Below are 14,492 nucleotides of genomic sequence, written 5' to 3' on the forward strand. Positions count from 1 at the left end.
TTCATAGAACCACAGAATCATAATTGAGTCAAAAGGGGCCTATAAGAACATCAAGACTAACCTTTTATTCCTGCATTCAGCAGGAATCCAAATCCAATCAGATCTGACAGATGGTTGTCCAATTTTTCTAAGAGCGAAGAAGCTGTATTTTAGCAGATTTATTTTACGTTTATTTTAGCAGATTTCATTTCAAACAAGGAAAGATTTGAAGCTCAGCGTTTTGGTGCTGGCTACTAAATTGCTGAAAGAGATGGTTACAGCAGAGGTCAGTTCAAGATTCCCTGCCTCCTGGAATTTGTAAATATCTCCAAAGAGGTTTTTATGCCTATAATTTCTGACACATTTGCAGCTGCTGAGCTCTCATTTCCAAATCATGAGCAATGCCGTGTGGCGGAGATGCAACTCATGATTCAGTCCTAAGCATTGAGTCACACAGCACAGGAGCACAGCAGCCCGGCTTCAGCACGGACAGAGGATGCAGGATGATGAGAAAGCAGCTGCTACTCCCTCTCAGCTTGACTGCAGAGGGCATGTCCCAACCAGTCCCTGTGGCTCAAAATCCCCCTTCTTGGCTTTCTTTTCTGTAGACCAGCAGGCTCCGAAGGTAGCCAAATCATGACTGCAATTACCTCTGGGCGAGACAGGATCAAGTGGAAACGTACCTGTCTGTCTGACACGTCCCTCTCATGTCACCTGACTTTTTATCGCCCCCCTGCTAGTCTCTGGTATTATAATGATCTCAACATTTATCATCTCATTACGACTGGATCTATTCTTATAGTTCATAAGCTACAAAAGCATGAACATTTGAAGTAACAGTAAAACAAAAGGAACACGTTATATCACAAGAGCCTTAAAACAAATGGAGCATGTTACAGTGGGGTCTTGACTTAAGAACGGCTTGAGTTAAGAACATTTTGACTTAAGAACCACTCTCACAGGAAAATATTGACTTGACTTACATACTTAGATTTGAGTTAAGAACTGAAAAAAAACCACGTGGGAGGCAGGGAAAGTGCAAAATTTGAACTTTCAGTTAACGGTTGGCCAGTGAAAAGGGTGCCTGTCTGATTCCTCACTCCTCCCAGCGTTTAGAGAGTGGATTGGGAGACAGTCTTCGGACTGCCTGGTACTGCCTGGACTGTATTTTCCCTGCCTTCCCTGAACCTTTCTTGACCTAAGAAAAAAAGAAACAAAATATCCCCCTCTAGTGGTCGAAGGCGGAATAGCAGCTTCCCATTAGTTTCTATGGACAAAAAAGAGCAGATACGGATCAAATGGTTTTCAATGCATTCCTATGGGAAATGCAGATTTGACCTGCGAACTTTTTGACTTGAGAACCGCCTTCCAATACGGATTAAGTTCTCAAGTCAAGACCCCACTGTATTCACAAGAGCTTTAAGTTTTGTGGATTGTCTACAGACAAATATGTAACACAGCACACACATATATAGATATATAGGTGGAGGGTGAGCAAAATGTAGCTTACCCCACCCTTGTATTTCTGATTAAAAGTAACTGAAGTTCCAGGAGCGGTAATTCACTTTTAAAATAAATTACAGGTCTTTCTTTTGCCATCTAACATCCCAAAATACCTATTTTTCAAAACAGAAAATGGACTTCTATACACTTTGAATTTCTTTTCTTTTTTGGGGGGTGGCAGTTGGCAGTCTGTGTGGCTCTTGAAGAGTCCTGAGGGCAAAACATTGGCTTCTGGACACACCTCGATACATATATGTATACTTGTATAGACACACATTCCAGTCATCTAAGAACTGCAGAGCTAGAAGGGACCCTACGGATCATCAAGTCCAGCCCCTGTCAAGAAGGCACAAGTGGGGAATCAAATTCCCATCCTCTGGCTCTGCAGCCAGAGATCTGAGGGACTGAACCAGCAGTTTATGCACATAAGAGCCAGTCTGGTATATTTGATGTGCTGTCAAGCTAGGACTCAGTAGACTTGGGTTCAAATCAAAGACTCAGTCATGGATTGGAGGGTGGCAAGACTAAATCCCTCTCTGAATGTCTCACCTCTCTCAGAAACCCTGTTAGGTTTGGGGTAGATTGGACACAATTTATTGGTACCTACCTACACACATCCATTAACTAACATGAATGGATTTGTTCTGAAAGTACCCACCATAACACAGGGCAATTGTTCTTATTTCTAGTTTCTTCATGGAATCAAAAAGCTAATGGAGCAACACCATATTCATATTATGCTGTAGCTGTAGCTGTGCTGTTGTGATGCTGGCAGAACAGCCACCAGAGGCAAGGTGTGCTTAGTCCAGGAGAGGAAAACACACACAAACACAAGATGCAAAAAAATATATGCCAGAACGATGACCAACATGTCCCTGGCAGGACCAGCCTTACCATCAGGTAGAGTGTGTGACTACCTTACGAGTCAAATCTTGAGTGACATGAATGGGAAGCCACATAGTTGTCAAGCATATTATTGTGAAATAATGTATTATTATTGTGTGCGATTTTTTTCCTGCCCTTCTCTGTAGAGAGATTTGCTCTGAGATTTTCTATCTCGTGCACTTAAATAAAAACTAATCTGTCGCTGAGTATCTCAAACCTTGGTTTTGGATGTAGGTTAAGTGAGTATGATTTGCCTCAGGCAGCAAAATCTCTTGGGCCGTCCCAAGTACTTTGAAAGTCCACCAGCATCCACTAATAAGAGACTATGGTATCAGTGATGCCTACATGACATCCACATATGAAGGGAGCTGTGGCGGACAGCCCATGCGTCACTCCTGTCAGTCATTATAGAGCTCTAGTGCAGGAGCCTATGACAGGACAGGAGGGGCGGGGTCAACAAAAGTGGGTGAGACAAAGAGTCAGTTAGGGAGAAGATTGTGAAGTGATTAGACAAGAGATTTGACAGTTGGTGTGTTAGAGCAGTGGTTCTTAACTTTTTTGAAAGAAATGCCCCCTTGAGCCATTGAGGAAGTTATCATCGCCCCCCTCCCCGCGGTGTTTATTTATTTATTTATTTATTTATTTATTTATTTATTTATTTATTTATTTATTTATGACAGTTAAATCCAATGACCCCTGAAAACAAAATTAAATTCCAAGAAAATGAAATGCCCCCCCAAAAGTAACATTTAATGATTTAGTTGCAAGTGAATTTTAAGATGCAAAAAGAAATATAAAAAGGGCATAAAAACAAATGCATGAACTAAAAATTTCAAGACAAAAAGTCTGCAACTAAATTAAAATTGGAGGAAAATATATATTCATGCACACTGTAAAAAGGCTGCAGCCATCTTCACAGGTTTGGCTTGCTCCAGCGCCCCCCTACCGCCCCCTTCTGCTCCAGCGCCCCCATGCCGCCCCTTTTCGTTCTACCGCCCCCCTGAAAAATGAAATCGCCCACTGGGGGGCATTATCGCCCACGTTAAGAACCACTGTGTTAGAGAATATAAAAGAGTTGAAAGTAATAAGAAATATGGTAGACAGTCTGCATACCTTTCGTTGTTGTTTGTTCTTGTTATTTTGACTTGTATACTGGCCTACAGTGCTTGGAGTACTCTCTGGCTGGTTTACAATGTAATTATGCAAGGAACACTTATGTGTAGTTTAGAGAGCCTTGGGGTCTGCTCAGCAATAGAACAGCAACAGAGAAACCATGTACAGTATATTGAACTCTGTTTACTTAGGGGGAAGAAGTAACATCAAAGAAACTAAAAAGATAAATGCCTACCAAACCATATGTAGATCTGGAAAAGGGGAATGTACACCTGTGCTCTTTACCTGCCCTCCCCAGTGGCTCATATCACTTGTAACTTGTATTGATGCTCCACTCCTACATGTCGGAGATTCGCGCTGCACCCTCGCTGGGTACTTTTAAGAACCAACTAAAAACGTGGATGTATAGGCAGGCCTTCCCTTCCAGTTAATTCCTGACCTCTTTCCTTTTTTTCCCCTCTTCATTTGATTTATTTTTTTATTTTTCCCATCTTGCAGAATCATTTAATTAATTAATTGTTATAAATTTTTCTTGAACTTGTTGTGCTTTATGTTGTAAGCCTCCTAGAGTGGTCGAAATGACTAGATAGGCGGGGTATAAATAAATAAATAAATAAATAAATAAATAAATGAATGAATGAATGAATGAATGAATGAATGAATGAATGAATGAATGAATGAATGAATGTCTGTCAAGCCTTAGTGGCACAGTTAGCCAACAGCCTGACCTCTTCATGTCTCGTGCTCTTTATGCTGTTTACAACAAGCACATACAAAAAAAAAAAGGAATCCATTATAGCCTCTTACTTAAAGTAAGGGAAACACAGGATAAAGGTGAGTTTCCCAGTGCACTTCAATAACTTTCTGCTCTGCTGTTCCTATAGTAACTTAATGAGATGTCATTTCTTGCCCTTCTTTGAAAAGTTTACTGTAATGCTGCAGTTCTATTAAGCACCACTGAATTTAGCGGCTCTTGCTTCTCAGTAAGTATGTATGGCTATGATCAGACTGCCCATGATTTATTCCCCAAAGAAGCCCTTTGAATAGTACATAAGAATTCTGCTGCTTGGCAGTCTTGTATACTTACTTAAGTGCCACCCCTTCACTTTCCATCTGTGTTTCTTCCTGCAAAGATCTGGTGGTGGTATTGGCAATAATGATAGTGGGGAAATAAAATCTCTCCTTGCAGATGGTAGAGAGGATGCATGCGCTCTGCTGTTGGCAAAAACAAGCGCTCCTTCTCAGGAGTGCAAGTAATGGGATCTCAGCTGGAATGATCCTCATTTCAAAGAGGAGGGGAAGAGAAGTGTACTGTATTGTAGTTAATTGAAATTACTGAATTAATACTCGAAATCTGCAATTTCATCAGTAGAAAGAACGTGCCTAGTTTAAAAAAAAACATATTAGAAGTATAAACAGGCACAGACATACAGATGTTTGTTTCATTATTTGTTCACTTGTTTTCTTTCTCCCCTACCTTTTGCCTTTATGACATTCTTAACCTTCTGGAAAGCATAGAAAGCACCTCTATAGTCTTCCATATAGATGTTCTATTTGGGTAAATAGAAGACAAAAGGCAAAGGCCAAAATCCTGTTGCTTATTGCAGTAAATCAGACGAGAAAAGACCTGCTGAATAACTGGAGACTTAGTGAGTCAACTCCTCCCTAAGTTCAATTGATTCAAATGAGCCTACTCTAAGGACAACTTACTATGCTAAAGTAACAATGCAGAACTTACAAAAGAGATGATTCACTAAATCCTCATTGATTCAACAGGTTTAGTCTAGTGAGATTTACTATGGTAACCAACAGGATTTTGGCCAACTGCTGTGTGAAAGTGCAACAATCCTCCAGACGCTGTGAGACTGTAACTTTCATCAGCTCCAACCATGATTGTCAGTAGCAAGGAGCACTTAGTCTCTCAGCTGAAAGATATTTATAGCCCCTTCCAAAGAAAGTGAAATATAGGTATGCAATAGAAAAATTGAGCTACTTATTACAGCAATCAACACATATGTGATGCAATGAGTTGCAGTACAGTATTTGCTGTCCAAGCCACTCTATGGATAGCACTTATAGTGATGCCTCGCAAGATGAAATTAATTTGTTCCGCAATTCGTGTCGTATTGCGAAATTTTCATCTTGCGAAGCACAGTACTAACGGTTGTGCAATTTAAAATAAACCAAAAAAAAGGAAAAAAATTCGTCTTGTGAAGCACGGCCATAGAAAAATTTATCTTGTGAGTCACCAAAAAAATCACAAAACACTTACGTCTTGTTAGTTTTTCATTGCGTGAGGCATTCATCTTGTGAGACATCACTGTATCTTGATACTATTTGTGTGCATTTTTGTAAGTATTCAAGAGACATGAATGTAAGGCTGTCAGGTTCCTAAATGCTGTATTATTGATGCCTGGGTATTCTAGTTTAACTGTAGTAAAGATCAGATATGTATTTTATAATTTCATTATTATAAATCTGTATTAATTTAATAATGTAGTGCAATGATTTGAGGATACCTTTGGTGTGGCGTGTTATAAAATCTAGAGATATGATGTATCTTATACAGTGGTGTCCCGCATGACGACGTTAATCCGTTCTGTTAAAATAACTGTACAGCGAAATCGTCATCATGCAAAAAAAAAAATCCCCATTGGAATGCATTGGAAACCGGTTAATGCGTTCCAATGGGGAAATTACCTCATCGTCCAGCAAAGATCCTCCACAGGGAAGCCATTTTCTGAGCACCAATCAGCTGTTTTTAATGGCTGTCTTCCGAAGCATGGGTCGGAAAACAGCGGGAAGCCATTTTGTGATGTCGTAAAAATCGTTGTATTGCGAACAAATGGTTTGTGAAGCACAGACCTATTCCACGTCCAGTGAAAAAAACCCATTGGAAACATCATTTTGTGATTGCTATAGTGATTGCAAAAAAGTTGTCATCAAGCGATTTCGTCGCTTAGCATGGTAAGCTTATAGCAGGGCACCACTGTAGTTTTGGTGTAACAATTTTTTAAAAATATTGTAGCACAACAATCTTTTGATTGAGTTATAAATGGGTTGATTGATATTCTCGTGGTCATGCTCAGTACAGACACTCATTAGGACAGCTCTCAGGGCAAAACCCCCTCCCAGCTTTACAGACAGCTGTGTCAACATTAATTCACATTTTAAAAAACCCAGTTCTTGCAGCTTTCAACTCCACCAGGAGCAAGTATTTTGTACAGCTAAAGGGTCTTCAGGGTCCATTTGTGATCAAGTCCCTCCAAAATATTTCAGGAGTAGCTTACAAAAACACCTAATAACTAGGTTAAGCCCTCATCCCAGTAACTGTGAAGACTGCAGTAAAACTTAGAAAGGGATTTTTAAAAAAGCCTGGGGTGATGGTGGTGGCAGCAGACCATGGGTAAACAAAATGTCCTAGTTTTTGACCCTGCAGTCTCTGGTTTCACTACATCACAAGAAATGAGAAGCTGAGAAAACGGAAGGTTTTAAAGAGGCATTGCCCACACATGGGGAAAGCAAGTCGAAAAAGCATTAGGCAAACTTTATACATTCAGGAAGCAATACACTAGTGTGCACCTTGCTGAAACTGGGGATTTTGCTTCTTCCTGGGACAGGAAGTTGCAAGTGCCTGTCCTCCTACTTAATACCATAGGGTGAAAGGAAAAACTCACACAGCCCCCCTCCAGGCTGAGCTAAAATGCAGTCTTGGCCTTTAGTGCTCTTTGTTATATAAACACAAGTAGCACAGACATATTAATCAGCCTGCCATGGAGGGCGGAACTGAACAGCAACCTCAAATATCACCCACTCTTCATTCTCTCTCCCATTTGATGCTGCTATTTTAAGAAACACTATTATTTCCTGCTGTGATTTTATATTTTTACCCAGCTTCTAAATTGGGCTCTGAGGTAAGCAATGACATATATGTCCCTCCTCTTTACCTCTCCAACCTCTTTATTTTGTTCCCTTCATTCTCTTTCTCTCCCATACCATCCAGTCCTCCAGTCCCTTTGTGTGTGTGTGTGTGTGTGAGAGAGAGAGAGAGAGGGGGGGGGTGGAGGTGGGGTGAAGGTCAGAGGTCAATTTGTTTCTCTGGGTCACACCAACCAAGCAATCAGTCATGGAAAATCTTTCTCCACATCTTGATGTTGTATCAACAACACAAAGAACCTGCAAATCCTATATATATATATATATATATAAGCTGGGAACTTCTGGTTGTTTAGGGAATTAGAAAAGCTTGCATAGGTATAGCTGCCACAGGGTCAGACTTAGATTTGAGAGATGATAACTCTAATTATCATTCTTTCTCAGCTTCCTCTACTTCATAGGGCCACCGTAAGGAGAACCTGGAGAGAAGGAACGTCTTCTCTACCCTACCTTGAGTTCCTTCAGAGAAAAGATGGAATATTTATTACAGTTACTAATGATGATAGTAATAATAGTAATAACAAGAACAACAGTGTGAATGTAATGTGTAGCTAAAGACATTATTTTTATACACAGATGTTCATTGTTGCTATTTTTACAGGCCAAGAATTGTCCTAATGGAACAATTTCCTGGGCACAGTCCTAGCAGAAATAAAGCCAAACATGTCACAAAAAGGACCATGAGGTAGTCCAGCTTAGGAAGCCCCAAAGATAACACTCATGAGAAGCAGTCGGAGGGAGAGCTTGTTTTGTAACAATTGGATCCTATTTGTGCAGATCCATCTGCTGATAAAAACTAGCTGCCATTTTACCTTCCCATCCCATTTTTAGCAAAGCCATCTTCTTGCAATGTATGTGTGTATGCTTGTGCTTTAATGGTAGGCTCTTACAGTCTATAATGGATCATTCCTGCATCCTTCCTCAAGAGGTCTCACATCTTTCAGCTGGTTCTTATGAAAAACTGCAACTTTTTTTTAACATTGGAGGAACATCTGGTATAATGCTTTAAAATTGATAAAAATGGCTTTACAAAATGAATTGACTGTAAATGAAGTTGTTTTTAGTTTAGAGTCTCCTAAACCTTTCTATGCAGCCACCATACCACTATCATCTTAGAACTGCAGAGTTGAAAGGGACCCTATGGATCATCGAGTCCAACCTCTATTCAGCGGCCAGATACTTAAACCACTGAAAATGACTTGGTGATTTTCGTAAGCAATCACCAAATGTTCAGGGCCACTCCCCAAACTACAACACCTTATCACCCAGGAAGTCTCAATAAACCACAAAACGTAACATTACCACTGAGACCACTATAGCTTCTCTTAAATCTTTACTAAAGGGAAGGCAGTTCTTTCTATTATATTTTGCGGGCTGAGGCCAAGGACAAGCTGACAACCTTCCAACGCTGTGTGCAGAAGTTGAACAGAAGGATGGATGGATCTGAATTCCACGCTGGTGATAGGATACAAAGCAGGCCATGCAGTACAACAATTCCCCCTCCCCCCAGTTTCCAAATGATGGTTGTAAAACAAGCTGTCATGAAGTCGAACCCTCTTTTCCCAGTTGAGTCCATGTTAAAAATAAGGTTTTGGTTTCAGGACAATTCTGAAGGCCACCTTGCTTTTTGCCCTCTGCTTTTCACATGCTGCTCACGGTGTCCTCTCTTTCCCCTCTTATCTGTAATTGTCTCCATTTTCTTCTCCCTTCTGTCCTCCACTGTCTTGATTGTTCCATCTATCATCCTCCACCATCATCTTTTTTCTTCTCTTTTGTGTTGAATGGGGAATTCTGGGTGTTGTAGTCCAATAAGGCAGTACTGTATGTTCAAGCTCTGCATTTTACTTTCTGTCAAGAAATGGGCAAGTCAAGAGTTATTTTAAGTGCTTAATTATAGCTCTCTTTAGTTATTTTAGGATGGTCCTTTGGAACAATAACGGGCAGTCAGGACGTTGTAAAAGGGGCTGTCCAAGCTCTGAACACTTCTCCTACTAGTTCAAGCCACTTAAATGATATCTAATGATACATTGTTGACCACAAGTGCCTCCTCATGGGACAAGATTTTGTAGTGTACTGTATATGGAAAATGTAGAAAGAATAACATGGACAAAGAAGTCAACAGAGTAAAGATTCTATGCTGCCAGAGGGCAAGGAGAGCCCCTTCAGCTCTCATTTTAAGTGGCTCCAGCTGGTAAGAAAGGTGAACCAGAAGGGCAGAGCAGGCAAAGGACAGATTGCAGAAACCGTTCTCCCTACGGCTGTTCAATCAACCTTTCTTTTCCTTTTTGTCATTTAGGCTCATGCTTGTAAACACCCATTTGCCATTCTTGCTTGTACGGGTTTGGGAGACGCAATATTGCAGACAGTTTTCAGAGGTCGTGGAGTCCAACCGTTAATAATTATTACTGCAAGAAGCAGCAGTGACACCGACAGGCCTCAGCAGAGTTCTCTAGCTCCTGGGGCAGAGAGTTCAGTTTTTTAACAAGGCAATCACTCACTACTCTCCTTCTCTTTCTGCCTCTCTGTGTTGCATGGACAAGAAGATTCTAGAAGGCTGTTGTGGATTTTTCGGGCTCTTCGGCCATGTTCTGAAGGTTTTCTTCCTAATGTTTCACCAGTCTCTGTGGCCAGCATCTTCAGAGGACAGAACTCTGTCTGTGCTCTGGTACAGTTTGTTTGGATAGTTGAGTATTTATAGCTGTGGGATTAGCTTTTGTCCTTTTCAGGAGACCATCGCTTGAAATACTCAACTATCCAAACAAACTGTACCAGCGCACAGACAGAGATTTGACTCCTGTCCTCTGAAGATGCCGGCCACAGAGACTGGCAAAACATTAGGAAGAGCAACCTTCAGAATATGGCCAAAGAGCCTGAAAAATCCACAACAACCATTAGATCCTGGCCATGAAAGCCTTTGAGAATGCAAGATTCTAGAGCTTGAGGGCACTACAGAAGCACCATGGCATGCATCCCCTCCCTTGCTTTCTTCTCCGGCTGAGATCTCCAACAGCAATGATTGCTCAAACAAGGGACGTGCTGTTTGTCTTTGGCCTGCTGCCCATGAAATATCAGCATCGTATTATTTAGTCTCGCACGCACACGCCAAGTCCCAGCCTGCTCAAAGAATCCAACCACTTTGTGGGGTTCCATCTCTCCCACGAGTATGGTCAGGCACAAACCACAGCTTAGACGGAAAACACACACACACAAAAGAGAGAGAGAGGTATTTGTTGTCTGGGAGGTGTTGAAAACCTCTTCCTTCTTCAAGCTGAAGAAGGAACAATAGACAGCACATGGTTTTGGTGTGTAGAGGTTACCTTTCTGCCATGAAAGTAACTTTTTATTTAAGAGTAGGATATAAAAATATACATATATAAGAAGAAATAAGTAGATGAACTGAGAAGACTACTGTACTGGCAAATGTCCGGCCCTGAAGTCCCTCCATCTTCCCTTCCCAAAGAGGGTTGTGACTGTCCTTTACAGCAGAGATGGGGAGTCTGTGACCTTCCAGATGTTGTTCCAGATGCAGTTCCCATCAGCTCTAGATACCAATGACAAGGGATGATGGGAGGTGGAGTTCAACATCTAGACAGTAACTCATTCCCTATTCCTGCCTTCTGGTCCACCAGTGCCTTGTCCTAAAAACAAGTCTAAAGTGATTCACCTAAAAAGGAGTGTTGGTCTTCTAAAGCACTGGTTCTTAACCTTGGGTTACTCAGGAGTTTTGGACTTCAACTCCCAGAAGCCTTCACCACCAACTGTGCTGACTGGGGTTTCTGGGAGCTGCAGTTCAAAAGCATCTGAGTAACAAAGGTTAAGAACCACTGTTCTAAAGCAGCAGGATTCATTCTGCCATAACTTACAATGGACAAACTTATTACTGTATTCTGTTGCATGAGGAGCTAGCTGCCCATATGGAAACATCATCTACAAGAGCTTCTAAGCTAGCCGCTGAGGCACCACTGAAAGAAAGGTTACGCCTCACCATGAAAGAAGAAAAAGAAGGCAAAGAAGTACAAGAAATGGTGTGTACCAATTTAGGTACAGAAAAAGCAAAATTAGAAACGACTCTTCTTATTTAAGCAAAACTGCAGTACCTTCCTTACCAGCACCTGATCACTAAGCTGTGATAAGGCAACCTGTGTGTCTGAGGAGTCTGCTGTTGGGGGCCCAGCTGAACCTTGGGAACTTCTGAATCCCACTCTGATCTCCCATCTTGTGGTTCTTCCTCTTTACATTAGCCTTGGATTGGACAGCCCTTCAAACAGAGCATACCTTCAAAAAGATGGTTGTACTTTTGCCGCCCTTCAATTAGAGGACTACCATCTCTAAGCAAGGAGCCATGGCCATCCTACTTTATACCCAGATACTAGAAGCCACTGCTTGGATCGTTTCACTTCATTAGAAGTGCCCAATCAGTCGTCATGGGGCAAAGCTGAATAAGGGGAAGACCATTTGGTAAGTAGGAGTCTCTTGGCCACCCTGCAGTTTGTACTGATTCTAATTAACACCACAGGTTATGAATGCAATGATGAGAGAAAACTCTGCCCTTGTCTCACAAAGGAGAAGGGGGGGGGAAGTAGTATCACAGCTCCTTTAAAGCAAAAAAGCCCATAGCAGTGGCTGGATCTACCACTGCTGGAAATAAATCTTTGGAAGCCTGAATTCGCCCCCACCTCTGAATGCCTCAGGGGCTGGTTACTAAATTTGGTTACTGGGCTTAAATAATGCAGCATGGCAGGGCCCAGTGGGTTTGAACATTGTCAACTCCAGATCATCCTGCTCTTGGTGGCTGAGAACTCTCTCTCTCTCTCTCTCTCTCGCCTTCTCTTCAGCCTCTGTGCAAGACTTTGAATCTGACAAGGGACATCATCTTAAATAATCAGCTCTAGCAGAGATGAGTCCGAGCTGCAAAGTTCTGTTTATTTCCTAGAGTGACCTATCTGATTTCGACAGTGCCTTTCAGCAAGCTCTAACCCTTTCTCTGAAACACACACACACACAGAGAGAGGAAAAAATACCATAAATGTGACTGTCCCTATATTTTTCCTGAAGGCTCCATTTCTCCATGGCCCATATTAGCAGCAACATAGCGAGTAGACAGGAAAGGAAGGCCAAGGACTTGAAGTAGCCTTGGAACCAATGCAGAGGTTGGAACCATCGGAGCAGTGGCAATCTTATGCCATAGGATGATATTTAGGGAGGGAAGGGAACAGCCTTGTGTGCTGGATCTCATATTATTATTAGAGCATCTGTATCTGTGGTCCAAGAGCCACCCTGAAGAACGTGAACATATTCAGATGTTCTGGGCTTCAGATGTTCTGTGGGCAACGATAGCACCAATGGGCTGATCCTTCTATAAATACCTTCGCACATACACATTCACCAATAAATGCTATTAAAACATAGTGGGTTTTAATGCAGGTTCGTCTCCATTGTATGTTTTGAGCTTTGGCCTATTGCCTCCTCCCCATGTAACATAGTACACCAAATGACCTGATTTTATAAATCTAAGGGTAAAGCTGGCCCAGAACATTTTGCTGCTGTAGGTAGAGTACCAAACCCTGCCCTGGATAGGGTAAGTAGGTAGCTACAGAAGCAGGAACGAGGCACCCATTTACACTCAGACCTTGAATCACTATGCATCTGTAGTACTTAAAGCCCACCAAATTATTTCAGTCCAAAGGGCAGAAAATCTGAGCAGCACATCTCTAACAATAAAGGTCCAATAACAAGAGTTTAACTACCTTGCAGTTTGCTGCACCTTCATGATGCTTGAAATCTAATACCCCGAAGCAGCTATCTCACTGTGCCTAACAGTTAGGGCTGGTCCTAAGCATGGGCTAGTTTGTTGGTTCGCTTTATTTGAATGGGCATCAAATCATTTCTAACGTAGACTGGACTTAACAACGTGGTTTCCACTTTGTAAATATTCCCTAATCTGCTACAGAGTTCATTGGCACTTCTCCTCCTGAGATAAGAGTTGGAAGCTAAATTATCACCTGTTGGGGCCAGAAAGGAATGCAGGTCTACATAGGGGCTGCCATCTCTCTCAAAACTACCATCCCCTGACCAGAATCTCTCTGGAACTCCTTTCTCTCTTTCTGGAAGAAACAGCCTGAAGCCATCACAAAGAGCTGCAAGAGGCAGCAATGAACAGCAGGCAACTTGAAGGGTCACTAAATTTTATGGAATGCTGGACAAAGTGTTCTAGTGGCTTCCCCAGCCCTGGGTTGTCCATCTTTGACAGTGGACTTTTTCTCTTCATTGGTGAGCTTGCCGGGTGGCCATAGGTTGGCAGCGTGGCAGTGCTAGGATTGCAGTTGATACCCTCTAGCATCAGTAAATGTATTTTCTCACAGTGTAGTGCTTGTGCACTGGGCATTGCATTGTGGGGAAAATAAATATGAGGCTTAGTGGACCAGTTACACGAGACCCAGGATTTCAGGGTTTGTGCTGGTGCCGAAAAACCACTCGCAGTCAGGCCACAGACCCTGGCGGAGAGACACTGACAGAACTGCCTAGACCATGAGGTTGGGCCACATTCGTGGCACCATGTTCACCTCCTGTCAATGCAGTGGCCATGACCCAGGGATGACGTTGTGGGGAAAATAATGTGGCGAAAAGGTGCCGGCAAAGCTAGGAAGCTATTGTTCCTGGTTTGCACAAATACAACCCTAACATCGTCTGTAGTGGAGAACCAATGCAGACTTGAAACGAAACCCAAACCGAACCCCAAGAAACAAAACATACTAACAAAAACGGTTGGACGAGGACATTTCTCATGGGAGCTTTTTACAGAGAGACTGGGGGCGATGTAAGGGAAAGGTGAGAATGGAAGCCATAAACCTTCTGAAATGCAATCAGCTTCTCTAGACTGGGCATGGCGACATGCCCGGAACCTTCCTGCAGGCTGCAGGGCCTGAGCTGTAATGTTATAATTCTATTCCCTGATCGATTTCTGTGTACTCTGACGGCACTTCCAAGGGTCACACTTCAAATCAGGTAACACTTGGCAGCAAATTGAATTGACAACCTCTCCTATCAGCAACCGTCACGCAGCAGGGGAACTTCCC

At 42.2% G+C, this 14,492-nt stretch overlaps 1 long non-coding RNA gene across 1 annotated transcript in view; it reads right to left on the minus strand.

Annotated features, from left to right (window-relative positions):
* Positions 1-2,985: 2,985 nt before the first annotated feature.
* The window catches only part of LOC140704719 (uncharacterized), a 32,195-nt gene continuing 20,688 nt past the window's right edge, over positions 2,986-14,492 (minus strand). The window contains exon 2 of the long non-coding RNA XR_012084085.2: positions 2,986-9,264. This is a non-coding gene — a long non-coding RNA (uncharacterized LOC140704719). The remainder of the gene's footprint in view (positions 9,265-14,492) is intronic.

Source organism: Pogona vitticeps, chromosome 1 (genome assembly GCF_051106095.1).
Source record: "Pogona vitticeps strain Pit_001003342236 chromosome 1, PviZW2.1, whole genome shotgun sequence".
Classification (NCBI taxonomy): Eukaryota; Metazoa; Chordata; class Lepidosauria; order Squamata; family Agamidae; genus Pogona; species Pogona vitticeps.